Below are 17,593 nucleotides of genomic sequence, written 5' to 3'. Positions count from 1 at the left end.
TATATGATAAAAATAGACCCAGGGGCCATAATTTTCACTAGAGGCTTCTCTTTTGAAGATAGCATATGGTGGGTAAACAAATTACTGTTGGGCAATTGATAGAAAAGCGAATAATCATGAAGATATCCAAGGCAATGATCATGTATATAGGCATCACGTCCGAGAGAAGTAGACCGACTCCTGCCTGCATCTACTACTATTACTCCACACGTCGACCGCTATCCAGCATGCATCTAGAGTATTAAGTTCATAAAGAACGGAGTAACGCCGTAAGCAAGATGACATGATGTAGACAAAGTAAACTCAATCATATAAATAAACCTCATCGTTTTATCCTTAATGGCAACAATACAAATATGTGTCTTGTCCCCTTCTGTCACTGGGATATAGATCACCGCAAGATTCAACCCATCACAAAGCACCTCTCCCATTGCAAGAAAAATCAATCTAGTTGGCCAAACCGAATCAATAGACCAGAGAGAAATACAAAGCTATAATAATCATGCATAAAAGAGTTCAGAGAAGGCTCAAACAACATTCATAGCTAATCTGATCATAAATCATAGTTCATCGGATCCCAACAAACACACGAAAAAAAAGGATTACATCGAATAGATCTCCAAGAACATCAAGGAGAATATTGTATTGAAGATCAAAAAGAGAGAATAAACCATCAAGCTACTAGCTATGGACCCATAGGTCTATGGTAAACTACTCACATATCATCGAAAGGGCAGCAAGGTTGATGTAGAGCCCCTCCATAGTCGATTCCCCCTCTGCCAGAGTGCCGAGGAAGGCCTCCAGATGGGATCTCACGAGAACAGAAATTTGCGGCGGCGGAAAAAGTATTCCTGGTGGTTCTTTTATGTCAGGGGAATATTTGAGAATTTATAGAGGCGGGATTAGGTCAAGAGGTGCCACGAGGGTCCTATAAGCCTGGCCCCCCCTGGGGCGCGCCTCCCGAGCTTGTCGCTCCCTCGTGGCTCGTCGGGTCTTCTCCTGAACCTTCTAGGGTCTCTTTTGGCCTAGAAAAAATTAATCCAAAGTTTTTTCTCCATTTGGACTCAGTTTGATATTGATTTCCTGAAAAGCCAAAAACAACAACTAACACTAGGCACTAGGTTAATAGGTTAGTCCCAAAAAATGATATATAACTAGATCATGGATGGCGCGCGTTGCTGCGCCTGTCTATTTGTACAACTAAATGATAAGAATTTTTTGTAAATTTATTACCACATGAAGCATATTAAATTTGCATAAATATAACCATACATTAGTCCGTAATATGAGGAAATCTCATATACACATGGTAAAAGCAAGGTTCACATATGCAAATTGGATTGGTATAACATATACATTAGTCCATATGATAATTTTGATAGTAAATACAACTAATCATCACTACCAAGACATAATAAGCAATAAGCCATACTCCCTAGAATAATCCAGACCAATATGTAGATTGTTTACTGTAGCGACCAGACCTCAAATAGTCTGTGCTGCTGTGCACCAGTGTCATCCCTGGATCAGTAATGCTGACACGCACAGTACAAATGGAGGATTTATAACAGAATAGAAATCACACGCTTATTACATCGAATATCTCCAAAGAGAATAAGTATGATAAATATGGCTTAAGGCCATCTAAATACGATAACAGCGGAAGACTTGGAAGATAAGTGAGTCCATCAACTCCAACGGCATCACTGAGTATAAGACCACGACCTAAGGCACCTTACTCGTCGTCTGAAAAGTCTGCAACATAAAACCTTGCAGCCCGAAAACGGGTCAGCACATAGAATATGCTGGCAAAATAACACATAGAGAATAATGAACATAATAATGCTATACTACATGCATATTTGGCTGGTGGAAAGCTCTATGGTTATGGTTTTGCGAAAAGCCAATTTTTCCCTACTGCAAAGGAATAAATTTTATTTAACTATCATGGTGGTTGTTAAACATTGAGATGGTTGACAGCATCTCAATCCCAATTAAGTGTCATCATTAACCCAACAAAGTTAATTAAAAGTAACATGATGAGATTCACATGATAATCCAGGTACTAGATACTCAAGTTGTCCATAACCGGGGACACGGCTAACCATGATTAGTTTGTACACTCTGCAGAAGTTTGCGCACTTTTCCCCACAAGACTCGATCGCCTCCGCTTGATTCTCGCACTACATGATGTTTGAGAAATGGATGACCGAGACACAGTCTTTCAGAAACAATCACTTTTACTCCGGATGGACAGTTACACCTACTTTCCCCTACATCTGCTAGCCCACCTCTTCAAGAGATCATGTAACCTACTCAACTATGCTAGAGCCCATAATAGCTTGTGGCTGCACACGGAAGTTTCTAGCATGAATAATCTTATGATCCCTTTGAGCCTGGGTGGCGGTCCTTATAAAAACAGACAACACTGGATTCTCCAGGTGCCTCAATCCACCCAGATGTAAGTTTTAGTTGCCACCTTAAGTAAACCATCATTAACAATCTCACATCTGTCATGAATATCTCTCAAACCCAATCCACGTCTACGAGCATAGCATGGCAATATAATAGCAATGTAGAAGTAACTCCCAAGGGTTTGATAAAGAACACAGGTAATAAGTACTACCTCAACTACATCCCAATACCCACAATTTAATTAGATCCTAACCATGCAATGTTTGAGGATTGATCTAATGCAATAAAAACTGGGTATGAAAAGGTATGATCAAAGTGTTACTTGCCTTGCTGATGATCCGCAAAACCTAGCGATTCGAAGTAACAAGCGGCGCACTCCGGGTACTCTATCGCAACAAACAAGCAAACAATAAGTACTCATCTAATGCACAGGTAAAACTCAAATAAAAGATCCAACCAGAAAGTTCAACTTAAGAACTCCGGTTTGCAAAAAGAATCAACTCGAACGAAGCAACGAAAGTCAAACGGCGAAAGAAACAAGCTTCATTTACTATTCTGGATCTAGGTCAAATTTTACAGTAGCAAAAACTTGTCTGAGTAGGTTAAACGGAAAGAGAATTTCAAAACGAAACTCTAGGCGCTTGAATCGCTTGATTCCGATAAACGAGCGAAAAGTTAAACAAAAACGAAGATCCGATCAGAAATCGAGATCTGGATTAATCGCGGAAAAATCCGACGAAAAAGAAAACTGATGAACGGTTAAAGAACGGACATTCGTCAACAGTGAAAATCCGACGAACACGTTCGTTAAAACGAACGGGTCGGTGAACGTTCACTAAATAATAAAACCGAAGAAAATAAACCGATCTAGGGTTTAAAAAAAAACGAACGGTTTAATAAAAAAACCGGCAACGGCGTCGGATCGATACCTCGTCGGGACGGGGCTCCGGCGGGGTCGGCCTCCGGCGAGGGGGCGGCGAGGCGGCGGGGCTCGGGCGGGGCGCGCGGGTGGAGAGGGGCGGCGGCGGCGACGGGCGAGCGGCGGCGGCGAGGCACTGCAGCAGCGGCGGCGAGTGCGGGCTAGGGCGGCGGCTCGGGGTGAGAGGGAGGGCGGCGGCGGGGGGGAGGGGGTATTTATGAGGGGGGGGGCTGGTGGCGGGGGGGCAAGGCGGCGGCGGCTCCCGTGCTCGGGGCGGACTCGGGCGGCGGCGGCGCTCGCGTGCGCGCGAGGGAGACGGCGGGGCTGGGCCGGCCGCTCGGCTGGGCCTTGGCCCGGTCGGACGCGTTTTTCTTAAATTATTCCGCCGAATCAAAAAATCACAGAAAAATAAATAAAAATCCAAAAATGATAAAACAAATTTTCCCCGTCTAGTTAAAATAATTAGAACAGGGTGAACATTTATTTTGACACAAAAATGCAGTTTTGAAAACGTGCAATTTTTTAGTGCAATTAAAATTGCAAATAAAATTCGAATAAAATCCAATATATGATTTTAATATTTTTCCTCCCGTATTTCAATTGTTTTGGAGAAGTCATATTTTCTCCTCTCATTTATTTTTAATATGAAATATTTTTCCGAAGAGAAAATAATTAAACCAAAATCCTCGTTTTATTATTTGATGAAAATCAAATATGATAAATCGGGAAAATCCCCAACTCTCTCCGAGGGTCCTTGAGTTGCTTAGGATTTATTCGAGGATTTGCAAAAATGCAATAAAATATGCTATGCAATGATGATCTATCCAAATTGAAAATTTGGGATGTTACATTTACATGGTGCATTACCAGAATCTTCAGACTTGTACTAAAGGGCCACCATGTTCAGAAACAAAGAAGACTTAGGTGAGCCTGATGCACCTGGCTATCTCTCATGGAGTTCATCACATTCATGTGATGACTGCTAACAAGGATAATTAGTTAGAATATTAAATAACAATATCCTGCATAATACGAATGGAAAAGGGTGTCGCTAGACTTGCATGAATTAAATAGGATCCAAACTGAAATGTCGACCAATCAGCAACCACATCGTTGCATGACAACATAACTGATATAGCAAGTAACATCTTGTGTAAGACAAAAGACAAATAGTATTAGAACCAAAGTGAAGTGGAATAAATGCGAAGACGTGTAATACGTCAGCACACCTAGCATGCAACCAGTGCGTCCTTGAGGCTGGTCATAGTGGGAGTAACTTAGGAAGTAACATAGCGCATTCCAAGACAAGTTTGCTTCTGTGGTATATAGTTAATGAGGAGAGAGGTGTTAGGAGTACCATAATATGTTACTGTAACATAACGCAAACCAAAGCAAAATGAGTCTATAATGTAATAAATGCAATCATCTATGATACTACTTGTGTGTTACTTTGCACTATGAAGGTAGTAACAAAGACTAGTGTCATATGCATGACACTAGTCTAAGTTACTCTCCACTATGACCAACCTGAGCTGCTCAAGTTAGATATGATTACTTGTAATTGCATTAGTACTGAAATTAATTTCAGCAAAGACTCAATCAAAAAATTTATTGCAATGAAACTTGAATCCTCTTCAACAACTTCATCTGGCAACAACCAAACTTTATGCAATTCTATTCAATAAGTTTGAGCAATAAGAGTCTATAGCCTCATTGGCACCCTTGCTTGTTGTGTTACTTCGTTTCAACTGGTACAGAGCTATCTCAAGTTTGAACTATCACCGACAGGGTAGTGAAACCCTGTTCAACAACCAAAATTAATGTCCTAAATTAAACCCGGCTAGAGGTATTAGGATTGTTTTATCTCTAGCAATTGTATAATAAGGGTTAGACATTCTAAAGAAATAGTCACTCAAACCCATCTTAATTTTTTTCGCATACCTCAGAACTGTAATAAGCAACATGAGTATTTATGAGGACCAGCGAAATCAAATGGAATGGACTTTCGTGTTCTTGAGGCCAGCTTATAATGTTCAATCATGTTCGCCACACATAGTTGCCGTGGCATCACATGTTAAAAATTAGATACCGAGTCTGTACTCCAGTAATAGCAGAGACACTCATGAATTAGAAAGCGAAAACAATCATACCTAAGTTATATTTTTCACGTATTACTATAGTTGCTCACAACTGAAAAAGGGCAGATTTAGAGGAAGATAATCTACGGGGTGTGCAAAAATAAAATTTGGATGCTGACATATATTGCAAGATGTACATACACTCTAGTATATTACTCTAGTGTATTGTACTTGATTTTTTGCTAACTCCAGTATATATAGCAATTGGTTTTCTTTCAGGCACTTAGTCAGCTAATCTGTAGAACATGGAAATAAACATTGTAGGAAAATACAAAAATGGTAAGTACTATATGTTTCCAGCCGAGGGACTACAAAATCATGTACATACGCTGGAACTATAAAAGATTTCTGATTTATAACATGGAAAGAATTTTTGATTGGAAATTAGTATTACATAAAGCAATCGATACCTAGAGATTTAGAGTAACAATATAAAACAAATGATTGCTTTCAGATTTATAATATAAAAATTATACATGTAACCGATTTATGATCTGTCATGTAGATGGTTCAAAAGTTTTCTCCATGCTCGCTTAGGCTCCTACACAAAAAGTGGATAAGTCAAAATACTATTACATGTGTCGCCTATTAGGTCCCACATTCAAACAAAGTGAACTCATTAAAAACTCTAGCAAAATTACATTGTAATCTCTTTTGCGATGATTCCCAAAGCAACACACATGCATAGTCGAAGAAGAGGTCTGGCGACACACAGATACAACAAGGCAAGACACTGCTGAAGTAAAGAACAATGGAAGTTATTCCATGCCTAATTGCATGGAACAAAAAGGACAAACAGTCAAACACATAGAGCAGTGATAATTCTACAAAAAATATGATGAATATAAAATTTTCCATGATATAAATTTAATCATAATAAAATATGAATCTATGGAAGAAACTTGAAAGCATTACATATATAGTATAAAATATGAAATCACCATTGAAATGAGCATAGGTAGGAATTTTATTTGGGAGATTTCAAGAGGCATACCCGTACAGAGTAAAATGCTCGGATGACACAACAATCCTGGTGAAAAATTATTAATGTAATCCTGCAGCAACAAGCAATTCTGGCTGACGGTAACACCATCTTCCACTTGTATCAAAGATTGAAGTATGCTTCATGAAATAAAACTCAGAGCAGGCAACTTATTGTATGCAGCACTAAAACACGATGATTAAGACACCCTTCCTGCCTTTTCTAGCTGGTTGCTTCTACACAAGAAAACGGAATAGAACATAAATAAATACAAGTGCAAAACACAACTATGAGGATGTTGGCATGATGTTACTAAAACTGAATAGAGGAAACCATAATTATATTTTGTAACAACCAATTAACTATATTAATAAAATAACACCAATGCAAAAATGTGGGAAAGATCTACCATACATGAACTTTAGTTTCCTCCAGAAATATTTCCTTACCTCATAGCACAAAGTTTTGACCTGCACCTGGCTCTAGTAGTATGGAGAAAATTCACACATTAAATGAAAATATTGTTCGCTTTTCAAAATAAAACAAAAATGAAATATTGTACGGGCGTGAGCGGAAGACAATGAGAAACATAATTTTTGCAAAGTTGTATTTATGTGATGGTCTAGTTACCTCGGAGGAGGGTTTGACATCAACATCCAAAGGAGAGGGTGTCATGACCTGCAGATAAGTTCCCCCAAATCCCTTGATGCTTATGGCACGTTTTGCCTGCTTGCGCACCTAGCGAAGGGCTCCAGAGCGACAAAGCCAGTGGCGGGCAGCGACGGTTGCGTTCCAGCTTAAAGGACGGCTCCGAGCACGTGGTAGGCAAATCAACAGAGAGGGTGCCGCCATTTCGCTATGCGCACTGCCGCTAGAGATCGGAAAAGAGCGAGGGGGGCCGCTGGTCGAGGTCGATGCCGTGGTCGGCGGCGCTGCCGGGAAGGATATGCCCAGCCGCCTAGATTGGGAGAAAGAGGAGAGAGGTCGGGGAGAGGAGTCGAGGAGGGGGCTATGCGAGACTGCGTCTCGATCCGGTTCGGGTGGGGAAAGGAGACTCGTACAACCCATTGGGCCCAATTTAACGCAGAACCTCCAAAAAAGCTAACGGAGCAGCGGCCCAGACGACGTGCGGTCAGTATTAGCGAAAGAACGCGCGATTCACATCTAATCAGACGGCTGAAAATGCTTAAAACTGACGATCGGACGGCTGAGGACGCTGATGATCTGAGAAGGCTGGAAAAGTGTGCAGTTTTAATGTATCTAAATGGCATATAATTGCATATAAAACATCAAAGATTGATACTATAATAGCATGGAACAATCAAGAGTTATAGATATGTTGGAGACGTATCAGTGGTCTCATCGGTCGAATGTGATCGGGCAAGTTGACCATGGGTTGTACTTCGGCGCTATGGGCTCCAAAGTGTAGACATCACATAGCACTCGCTTTCTCTCCTTTTTAGGGATGTGGGTAAGATAAATCATGTTCACCTCTTTTACTTCGGGAGGAAACTGTTTTTGGCCTTCATTACTTGGCCTGCGGGGTTCATCCTCATCGTCACTATGAGGATGGCTCTTGCCTGGTTTCCCGGCTGCAATCTTGCCGGCTTGCTTTATGACTCAGCAGTTTCGGTCCGAGTGATTAGCAGGTTTATCCGAAGTGCCATGAATTTGGCAAGGCTTATCAAGGATCTTGCCCAACGTAGATGGGCCGTCTCTGTTCCCTATAAAGGGCTTCTTATCTGGACATTGCGTTGATTGCTGAATCCAGTGTTCACTGCCATGAACTTGGCCAACGCTGGGTACCCGAGGATTGCGTTGTATGGCAGACGAATGTGGGCGACGTCGAAGTCGATGAGCTCGGTGTGGTAGTTGTTGCACCCACCAAAGGTGACAGGGAGGCGGACCTGCCCGATTGGGGTGGTGGAACCATCGGTCACTCCTGAGAAGGGCTTGGTCGGTTGCAGCTGATCATAGGGTACTTGAAGGCGATTGAACGTGTCGACGGACAGGATGTTAAGCCCCGCACCGCCATCGATGAGGGTCTTGGTGACTTGGACGTTGCTGATGACAGGCGAGCAGAGCATTGGGAGAGCACTGGCGGCTGCGGCACACTTGAGCTGGTCCGCCGAGCTGAAAGTGATGGCGTACTTGGACCACTAAGCGGGCATGTGGCCTCGAGCTCGGGAAGAGCCACGTTCACCTCGCGAGCAAACTGCTTGAAGATACGCTGAGACGCTGGGGCCTGAGCTCCGCCCAAGATGCAGGCGATAGCGCGCGGTTCCTGGAAGCCCCCAGCTCCTTCGTCCTGATGGTGGTCGTCGTTCCTTCTGGGTGGTGGCGGCAGCGGAGGAAGACCAGTGTTGCCATGAGGGCGGTTCTCGCGAGGCTGATCCTGCCAGCGGTCCTCGCGAGGCCGGTCGCGCCACTCCTGGCGTGGGCCGCGATCGTCCCAGTGACCTCCGCCTCGTCCTCCTCCTCGGCCGTAGCCCCGGTCGTTGCGCTCGGGGCGTCGACTGAAGCGTCCATCTCGAATGGCCCTGAGCTCCTGACAGTCATTGGTGTTGTGGCTGTGTACGTTGTGGAAGGCTTGGACGACTCGGGATGGTCCCGGCCGCGCTTCGTATTAGGCTCCGCCATGAGTACGGCCACTCCTTTGCGCTTCACGTCTTTGGCCTTGGCTTTCTTCTCCTCTGGGTCGGTAGCAGGGAGCTCGAGGAGGGAAAGGCGCCCTTCCTCAGCTCTTGTGCACTTGGTCGCCAAGTTGAATAGCTCCAGAGCCGTGCATAGATCCTCGTGGATGGCGAGCTCCTCCTTCATCCTGACGTCGCAGACACCATCGGAAAACGCCGAAATGATGGCCTCGTCCGTCACCTTGGGGATCTTGAGACGAACGCTGTTGAAGCGCTGGATGTACTTCTGCAAGGTCTCTCCTGGCTGCTGCTTGATACGGCGCAGGTCACCCGCGGCCGGAGGACGGTCACGAGTTCCCTGGAAGTTAGTGACGAAGCGGTCGCGCATCTCATCCCAGGAGGAGATCGAGACCGGGGGCAGGTTCAGGAGCCATGAGTGGGCGCCGTCCTTCAGAGCCATGGGGAACCAGTTCGCCATGACCTTTTCGTCGCCATTGGCCGCCTAGATGCTCATCTCATAGAGCTGCAAGAACTCCGCAGGGTCGGGGGTGCCGTCGTAGCAAGGAGGCAGATCCGGCTTGATCTTGCCCGGCCAAACGACGCCACGCAGCTCAGGAGTGAAGGCGCGACAGCCGGCCGTGGCCACCGGGGCCCGTCGTGGAGGCGGAGCTTGATCTTGGTGTCCTCGCGCCGCCACAGCAACTGGCGCGTGGCCCTGCCGCGGCAAGCGATCCTGACGTGGCGGTGCTTGGAGCGGTGGAGCGTTTTCTTGCGGCCGGGGAACTTCTTGGCAGCTTCCTTCTTCCCGCGCGGGAGCCCGGCGTGGCGGGTCGTGCCGAGGGGCCGCGCATCTTGGCGCCAGAGCGCCGTCTTGGTGCAGAGGTGGCAGAGGTGCTCCGTGAGCTACGTCGCCGCAGCTGGCGGAGGGCGAGGCAGCGAGAGGGATGGTGCGGGGGAGCCCCCAGCGGCGCTGACGAGCTCAGCGATGCAGTCCAACCAGTCCTCGTAGAGGTCGTCGACCGGGCGGTAGCGCAGGAGCTCGCGTGCCATGAGCAGCGCGGCCTGCGCGTCCGTGGGAGCGCGACGAGCGTGAGACGACGAGCCGGCTGCGGTCGGCGACGGAGTGGCGGTGCGACCATCCCGCCGCACGGAGGGGTGCAGAGAGGACGCTTGCTGCTCGTTTCCCGCCAGACCGGTGGCGGCGTTGGCCGCGGGTGATGGAGAACGACGGGGAGGCCCGCCGGCAGGGGCTGTCAGAGCGACACGGGTGGCGAGAGCAGCCCGGCGCTCAGTGCGGGCCCGATGAGCGTCGGCCATGAACTTGGTGGAGTGGCGAAACGCGGATCGACGAGAGGAAAGCTTCAGCGCACCCCTACCTGGCGTGCCAAATGTCGGATTTCGGGTTCCGGCAAAACCCTTGAGGTTCGAACACTGGGGTGCGCACGAAGATCTCTCCCCCTCTAGATCACACGCATCATGATCTCACGGCCTAGCTCGACGAACCCAAAGAACAAGGGGACACAAGATTTATACTGGTTCGGGCCACCGATGTGGTGTAATACCCTACTCCAGTGTGGTGTGGTGGATTGCCTCTTGGGCTATGGATGAACAGTACAAGGGAAGAACAGCCTTGCGAGGAGAGGTGTTCTTGTGCTTGGTGAACTTGTGTGAGGCTATGGATGGAATGGCTCCGATCCAAGATGATCTGCCTCCTACGGTGGTGGCTAGTCCTATTTATAGAGGCACTGGTCCTCTTCCAAATATTGAGCGGGAAGGGATCCCACAACGGCCAATTTGAAGGGAGACAACTAGTACAAGCTATCCTGACTAAAGGTGGTCTTCGCCTGCCAAAGGCTCTGGCGGTGACGCCGTCTTGGGCTCCACGGTGACCTCCGTCCTGCCGTCCTGCTGGTCTTGGTCTTGTTGCACCGATATGGAAACCTTTTCATGATGCCTCGGGACTCCTCGCCTGCGCTTGCCTCTTTAGCATCAAAGAGGAAACGAGGACACTGCGCTCGCTGGCGCCCGCCTGGTCTTGGTCGTCATGGCTTACGTCATAGGAACCTCGCGAGGTTCCCCTTGCCTTGATCTCTCCGCCCCTCGCGAGCAAGCCTGGTGAGGCTACCCCCGAGGAGGTCTTGCGTCGTCCACCTCGCGAGGCTTGGCCCCTCACGAGGGTCTTGAGTGTTTGCTGGTGAAGATGGGCCGTACGGGGCCGCTGGTGGAGCCACGCTGTGGGCCGCAGGCAGGCAAGTCTGGGTACCCCCGTTCCCAGAACGCCGACAGTGTCCCCTGTCTCCTGTTACCATCGACCTTAGACGCACAGTTCGGGACCCCCTACCCGAGATCCGCCGGTTTTGACACCGACAGATGGCATGTAGTTCTTATCTCTTCTTGATCTTGACCCACAGCGACCGTGAGGTGCACAGTGGGTGCATGACGCATCTTGTCACAACACCGACAAGTATAGAGTACAAGATGATCTACCTCAAGATCATATGTTTGTGTTCTAAACCCTGAGGCTGGTAATCGTGCCTCTACAGACTAAACCCCTTGGCTTATATATGCCCCGGGGGTACCTAGGTTACACATATGGCCGGTTGCTAATATGACAACTATAGAGCAATCCTTGAAGTACAAACAAAGTCTTCGGAGGTTTCCATCTTGATCACGCTGGGGTTCACAGCTCTGGTAGTCCTTCCTTTTAGTGATCTGTGGGCCATAAGCCCGGCCCATGGTTTGCAGGCCGTACAGGTAAGTACCCCTAGTCCAGGACACTGTCATCCAATGCACAATCTAAGATCATATTTGGCCCCAACACAAATACATGGTTGTAAGAATTAAGACCTCATACCCGTACCTCTTTTTATTATAAGTGTTTAAACACAATTAGATTGATTGATACGGTCAAAAGCTAGAATTATTTATTTGAGAGAAGCTTGCCAGAGACCATTGCTTCAAGGGAACCTTCCTCTCGTGGGAAATAGGTGTGGGGTACTTTCTGTTTCATTACCAGATCACACAAAAAGGAAGTATCATCCATCCAGCTGGTATCCACGCCGTGTTAATGTCGGTTCAAAGATGTGGCTGGACGAGACAATGGGACGCCTTCCTACCGCATTCAAGCGGGTTGACATCCGTTAGCCTGCTCGACATTCACGTCGGCATGCCAAATGAGAAGCCAACTCCGGTCGAACACATTCAAGCCGCTACCCCGCCTGCCTGTGCGGCCGCTAGTATTTAAAGATCGTTGACCATGAGACAGACCCTACCACCACCGAGCCACATTCCCTCCTTCCGAGCTGTCGACGCACCATTCATTCCCTTCCTCCTTCTTCGATTGTCATGAGCAATGGTCAAGATCCATCGTGGGTGGTCGAAGAGCCTGGCGCCACCACAAAATTGCGCCCGAGGTGCATAATTGCGAAGCCCAGCATGTGGCCCGTGTACGATAGGACAAACTCCTAGCTCTTCGGAGGAGAGTTTGGAGGACGAGTACGTGACAATGGAGGAGGTGAAGCAGGACGGTCGGTGGCTAGGTTCATACTGCAGCGGGTAGAGACACACTACAAATGTATTGGAGCAGGAGCCGCCAGTGTCCATGTTCTGGATGCTGCAGGAGGAGTAGCGGTGCAACCTGCAACTCCTCTTGGAGCACCGACCAGCAAAGGGACAAATTGAGGGAGAGCAGGGGTCCGATTAGACTGCCCTAGCCATGGCCGCGGCAGATCCAGGCATCTTGGATGAGCAGGCGATGGAGGACACACCCAATGCCAATATCGGAAACTCTGTGTCATTCATGCAAGGCCGCAGTGACAACAAGGCCTATCCGCCCAACTCAATCGAAACCTCACCACCACCGGCTTGATCATCGACCTCACCTCCACTAGCGACGTCCAAGGCCAGACAAACTCCAACGAAGAGTAGAACATGGCACACATGCCCATGTCTATCAAAGAGTAAACCGGGTCATATCCTTTTGCTATGTAAAAAAGTGAACTATTACTGAAAACTAGTGTCCGCTTTTTGGGAGGAGATTTGACGAAGGTTTGGTAGGGTTTGGGAGGACGAAGTGATACGTCTCCAACGTATCTATAATTTATGAAGTATTCATGCTATTATATTATCCATCTTGGATGTTTAATGGGCTTTACTATGCACTTTTATATTATTTTTTGGAATAACTTATTAACCCAGAGCCCAGTGCCAGTTTCTGTTTTTCTCCTTGTTTCACTGTTTCGCAGAAAAGGAATTTCAAACGGAGTCCAAATGGAATGAAACCTTCGGGAGAGTTATTTTTGGAACGAAAGCAATCCAGAAGACTTGGAGTGTACGTAAGGGAAGCAACAAGGAAGGCACGAGGCAGGGGGCGCGCCCACCCCCCTGGGCGCGCCCTCCACACTCGTGGGCCCCCCGTGGCTCCCCTGACCGACTTCTTTCGCCTATATATGTCCATATACCCTAAAACCATCGGGGAACGGAATAGATCGGGAGTTCTGCCGCCGCAAGCCTCTGTAGCCACCAAAAACAAATCGGGACCCTGTTCCGGCACCCTGCCGGAGGGGGGATCCTTCACCGGTGGCCATCTTCATCATCCTGGCGCTCTCCATGATGAGGAGGGAGTAGTTCACCCTCGGGGCTGAGGGTATGTACCAGTAGCTATGTGTTTGATCTTTCTCTCTCTCTCTCGTGTTCTTGAGGTGGTACGATCTTGATGTATCGCGAGCTTTGCTATTACAGTTGGATCTTATGATGTTTCTCCCCCTCTACTCTCTTGTAATGGATTGAGTTTTCCCTTTGAAGTTATCTTATTGGATTGAGTCTTTAAGGATTTGAGAACACTTGATGTATGTCTTGCATGTGCTTATCTGTGGTGACAATGGGATATTCACGTGATCTACTTGATGTATGTTTTGGTGATCAACTTGCGGGTTCAGTGACCTTGTGAACTTATGCATAGGGGTTGGCACACGTTTTCGTCTTGACTCTCTGTAGAAACTTTGGGGCACTCTTTGAAGTTCTTTGTGTTGGTTGAATAGATGAATCTGAGATTGTTTGATGGATATCATATAATCATACCCACGGATACTTGAGGTGACATTGGAGTATCTAGGTGACATTAGGGTTTTGGTTGATTTGTGTCTTAAGGTGTTATTCTAGTACGAACTCTATGATAGATCGAACGGAAAGAATAGCTTCGTGTTATTTTACTACGGACTCTTGAATAGATCGATCAGAAAGGATAACTTTTGAGGTGGTCTCGTACCCTACAATAAATCTCTTCATTTGTTCTCCGCTATTAGTGACTTTGGAGTGACTCTTTGTTGCATGTTGAGGGATAGTTATATGATCTAGTTATGTTATTATTGTCGAGAGAACTTGCACTAGTGAAAGTATGAACCCTAGGCCTTGTTTCAACGCATTGCAATACCGTTTGTGCTCACTTTTATCATTAGTTACCTTGCTGTTTTTATATTTTCAGATTACAAAAACCTATATCTACCATCCATATTGCACTTGTATCACCATCTCTTCGCCAAACTAGTGCACCTATACAATTTACCATTGTATTGGGTGTGTTGGGGACACAAGAGACTCTTTGTTATTTGGTTGCAGGGTTGTTTGAGAGAGACCATCTTCAACCTACGCCTCCCACGGATTGATAAACCTTAGGTCATCCACTTGAGGGAAATTTGCTACTGTCCTATAAACCTCTGCACTTGGAGGCCCAACAACGTCTACAAGAAGAAGGTTGCGTAGTAGACATCAAGCTCTTTTCTGGCGCCGTTGCCGGAGAGGCTAGGTAAGCGGCACTCACACCCCGTCAACTAAGCTCTTTTCTGGCGCCGTTGCCGGGGAGGTGAGTGCTTGAAGGTATATTTTTAGATCTTGCAATTGAATCTTTTTGTTTCTTGTTTTATCACTTGTTTAGTTTATAAAAGAAAATTACAAAAAAATGGAATTAAGGGTGCCTCATATGCTTCATCTTTTTAATGTCTTTCGTGAAAATGATGGGAAGGAAAATTGTGCTCAAGTGCTAGAAGAAGAATTACATAGAATGCTTGGCATAAAATATTGAATGATGAGCATGATTGCAATGTTGTTAGTTTGAATTCTTTGAATACTCATGATGCTAATGATATGCAAAGCCACAAGCTTGGGGAAGCTATGTTTGATGAAGATGATATTTTTTGTCCCCCAAACTTTGATGAAAGCATGCCTCCTATCTATAATGATTATTGTGATGACACGTATGCTATAAAGAATAATGATAACCATGAAACTTGTCATCTTGATCTTAATTTTCAATCACATGATAGTTGTTTTGTTGAGTTTTCTCCCACTACTATTCCGAATGACAAGAAGTTTGCTTATGTGGAGAGTAGTAAAATTTCTATGCAAGTAGATCATGAAAAGCATACTTTATGTGATGGTTATATTGTTTAATTCATTCATGACGCTACTGAAAATTATTATGAGGGAGGAATATATGCTTGTAGGAGTTGCAATAATATCAAGTTTCCTCTCTATGTGCTTAAAGTTTTAAAGTTATGCTTGTTTTGCCTCCCCATGCTAGTTGATTATTGTTCCCATAAGTTGTTTGCTCACAAAATCCCTATGCATAGGAATTGGGTTTGACTTAAATGTGCTAGTAATATTCTTCATGATGCTCTCTTTATGTTTCAATTCTTATCTTTTAGGTGAGCATCATTGAAATCATCATGCCTAGCTAGGGGCGTTAAACGTTAGCGCTTGTTGGGAGACAACCAAATATTTACCCCTACTGTTTTTGTGTGTTCACATGATTAAGATACTGTAGTAATCATGTTTTATAGCTTTTTTTTCAATAAAGTTCCAAGTAGAACCTTTGGGAAGACTTGGGTGGAAGTTAATGTGATCTTGCTGTAGAAAACAGAAACTTTGCGCTCACGAGTTTAGCTGTCTTTTTTACAGAAGAGTGCTTTTCAGTTGATTCTTTTTGAAGAAGATTAATAGACAAATTCATCAGGTCCACCAATTTATTTCAGAATTTTTGGAGTTCCAGAAGTTTGCGTTAGTTACAGATTACTTCAGACTGTTCTGTTTTTGACAGATTCTGTTTTTCGTGTGTTGTTTGCTTATTTTGATGAACCTATGGCTAGTAAAATAGTTTATAAACCATAGAGAAGTTGGAATACAGTAGCTTTAACACCAATACAAATAAATAATGAGTTCATTACAGTACCTTGAAGTGGTGTTTTGTTTTCTTTCGCTAACGGAGCTCACGAGATTTTCTGTTAAGTTTTGTGTTGTGAAGTTTTCATGTTTTGGGTAAAGATTCGATGGACTATGGAATAAGGAGTGGCAAGAGCCTAAGCTTGGGGATGCCCAAGGCACTCCAAGGTAATATTCAAGGATAACCAAGAGCCTATGCTTGGGGATGCCCCGGATGGCATCCCCTCTTTCGTCTTCGTTCATCGGTAACTTTACTTGGAGCTATATTTTTATTCACCACATGATATGTGTTTTGCTTGGAGCGTCATTTTCTTTTATTTTATTTTGCTTGCTGTTTGAATAAAATACCAATATCTGAAATTCTTAAATGTTAGAGAGTCTTCACATAGCTACATAATTATTTAACTACTCATTGATCTTTACTTATATCTTTTTGGAGTAGTTTGTCATTTACTCGTCTGCTTCACTTATATCCTATGAGTAAATGGTTGAATGATTTGAATATCATAAATCTGAAATTATATATGTTTCATATGCCTTTCCCATGGGGAGTAATGCCTTCACATATAAGAAGTAGAGGTGGTAAATTTTTTGAAGGTTAGCAAACATTGTATTGGTCACTTGAACAATTCATGAAAGAATATTGAAGGAAGAGAGATTTCACATATAAATATACTATCTTGGACATCTTCTATGATTGTGAGCCCCATTAATTATTTTCAAACCTGAGCAAATTAGTTGAAGTTGGACAAGGAAGACAACATAATGAGTTATGCTTGGGTATATTTGTATAGAAGTTATATTGTTATGGATCCTCTAACATGTGGTGCTTGCTATTTAGAATCTTTTGCTAGCCAAAATATCTGTACTAAGCGGGAATACTGCTTGTGCATCCAAATTCCTTGAACCAAGTTTCTTCCGTGAGTGTCCACCATATCTACCTATATGCGGTATTTACCTGCCGTTCCAAGTAAATTTGCATGTGCCAAACTCTAAACCTTCAAATAATAATCTGTTTTGTATGCCCGAATCGCTCATGTAGCGACTAGGGGATGTCCGTATCTTCCATGCTAGGTGGGTTATTCTCACGATGAGTGGACTCCGCTCATCATTCACGAGAAAATGGCTGGTAACTGGGATGCCCAGTCGTATGATCAAAAGATCAAAAACAAATTCGCAAATAATTTAAACAAAACTCCCCCAGGAATGTTGATAGTTGGACGACACCCGTTGTTTCGGACAAGCCGTGGAGTGTGAATGTTGGTGGAGGGGGAGTAAAAACTTTACCTTT

General features: G+C 45.2%; 1 long non-coding RNA gene across 1 annotated transcript; it reads right to left on the bottom strand.

Annotated features, from left to right (window-relative positions):
- Nucleotides 1-1,346: 1,346 nt before the first annotated feature.
- LOC141027930 (uncharacterized) lies at nt 1,347-7,474 on the bottom strand. Its single transcript, XR_012189956.1, has 3 exons — nt 6,114-7,474; nt 4,202-6,013; nt 1,347-2,801 (listed from the first exon to the last, which is right to left on the bottom strand). It is a non-coding gene; the product is annotated as an uncharacterized lncRNA (long non-coding RNA).
- Nucleotides 7,475-17,593: the final 10,119 nt, after the last annotated feature.

The sequence above is a fragment of the Aegilops tauschii genome, chromosome 7, assembly GCF_002575655.3.
Source record: "Aegilops tauschii subsp. strangulata cultivar AL8/78 chromosome 7, Aet v6.0, whole genome shotgun sequence".
Taxonomy (NCBI): domain Eukaryota; kingdom Viridiplantae; phylum Streptophyta; class Magnoliopsida; order Poales; family Poaceae; genus Aegilops; species Aegilops tauschii.
The sequence above is the reverse complement of the archived record's forward strand: the minus strand, read 5'-3'. Positions and strand labels throughout refer to the sequence as shown.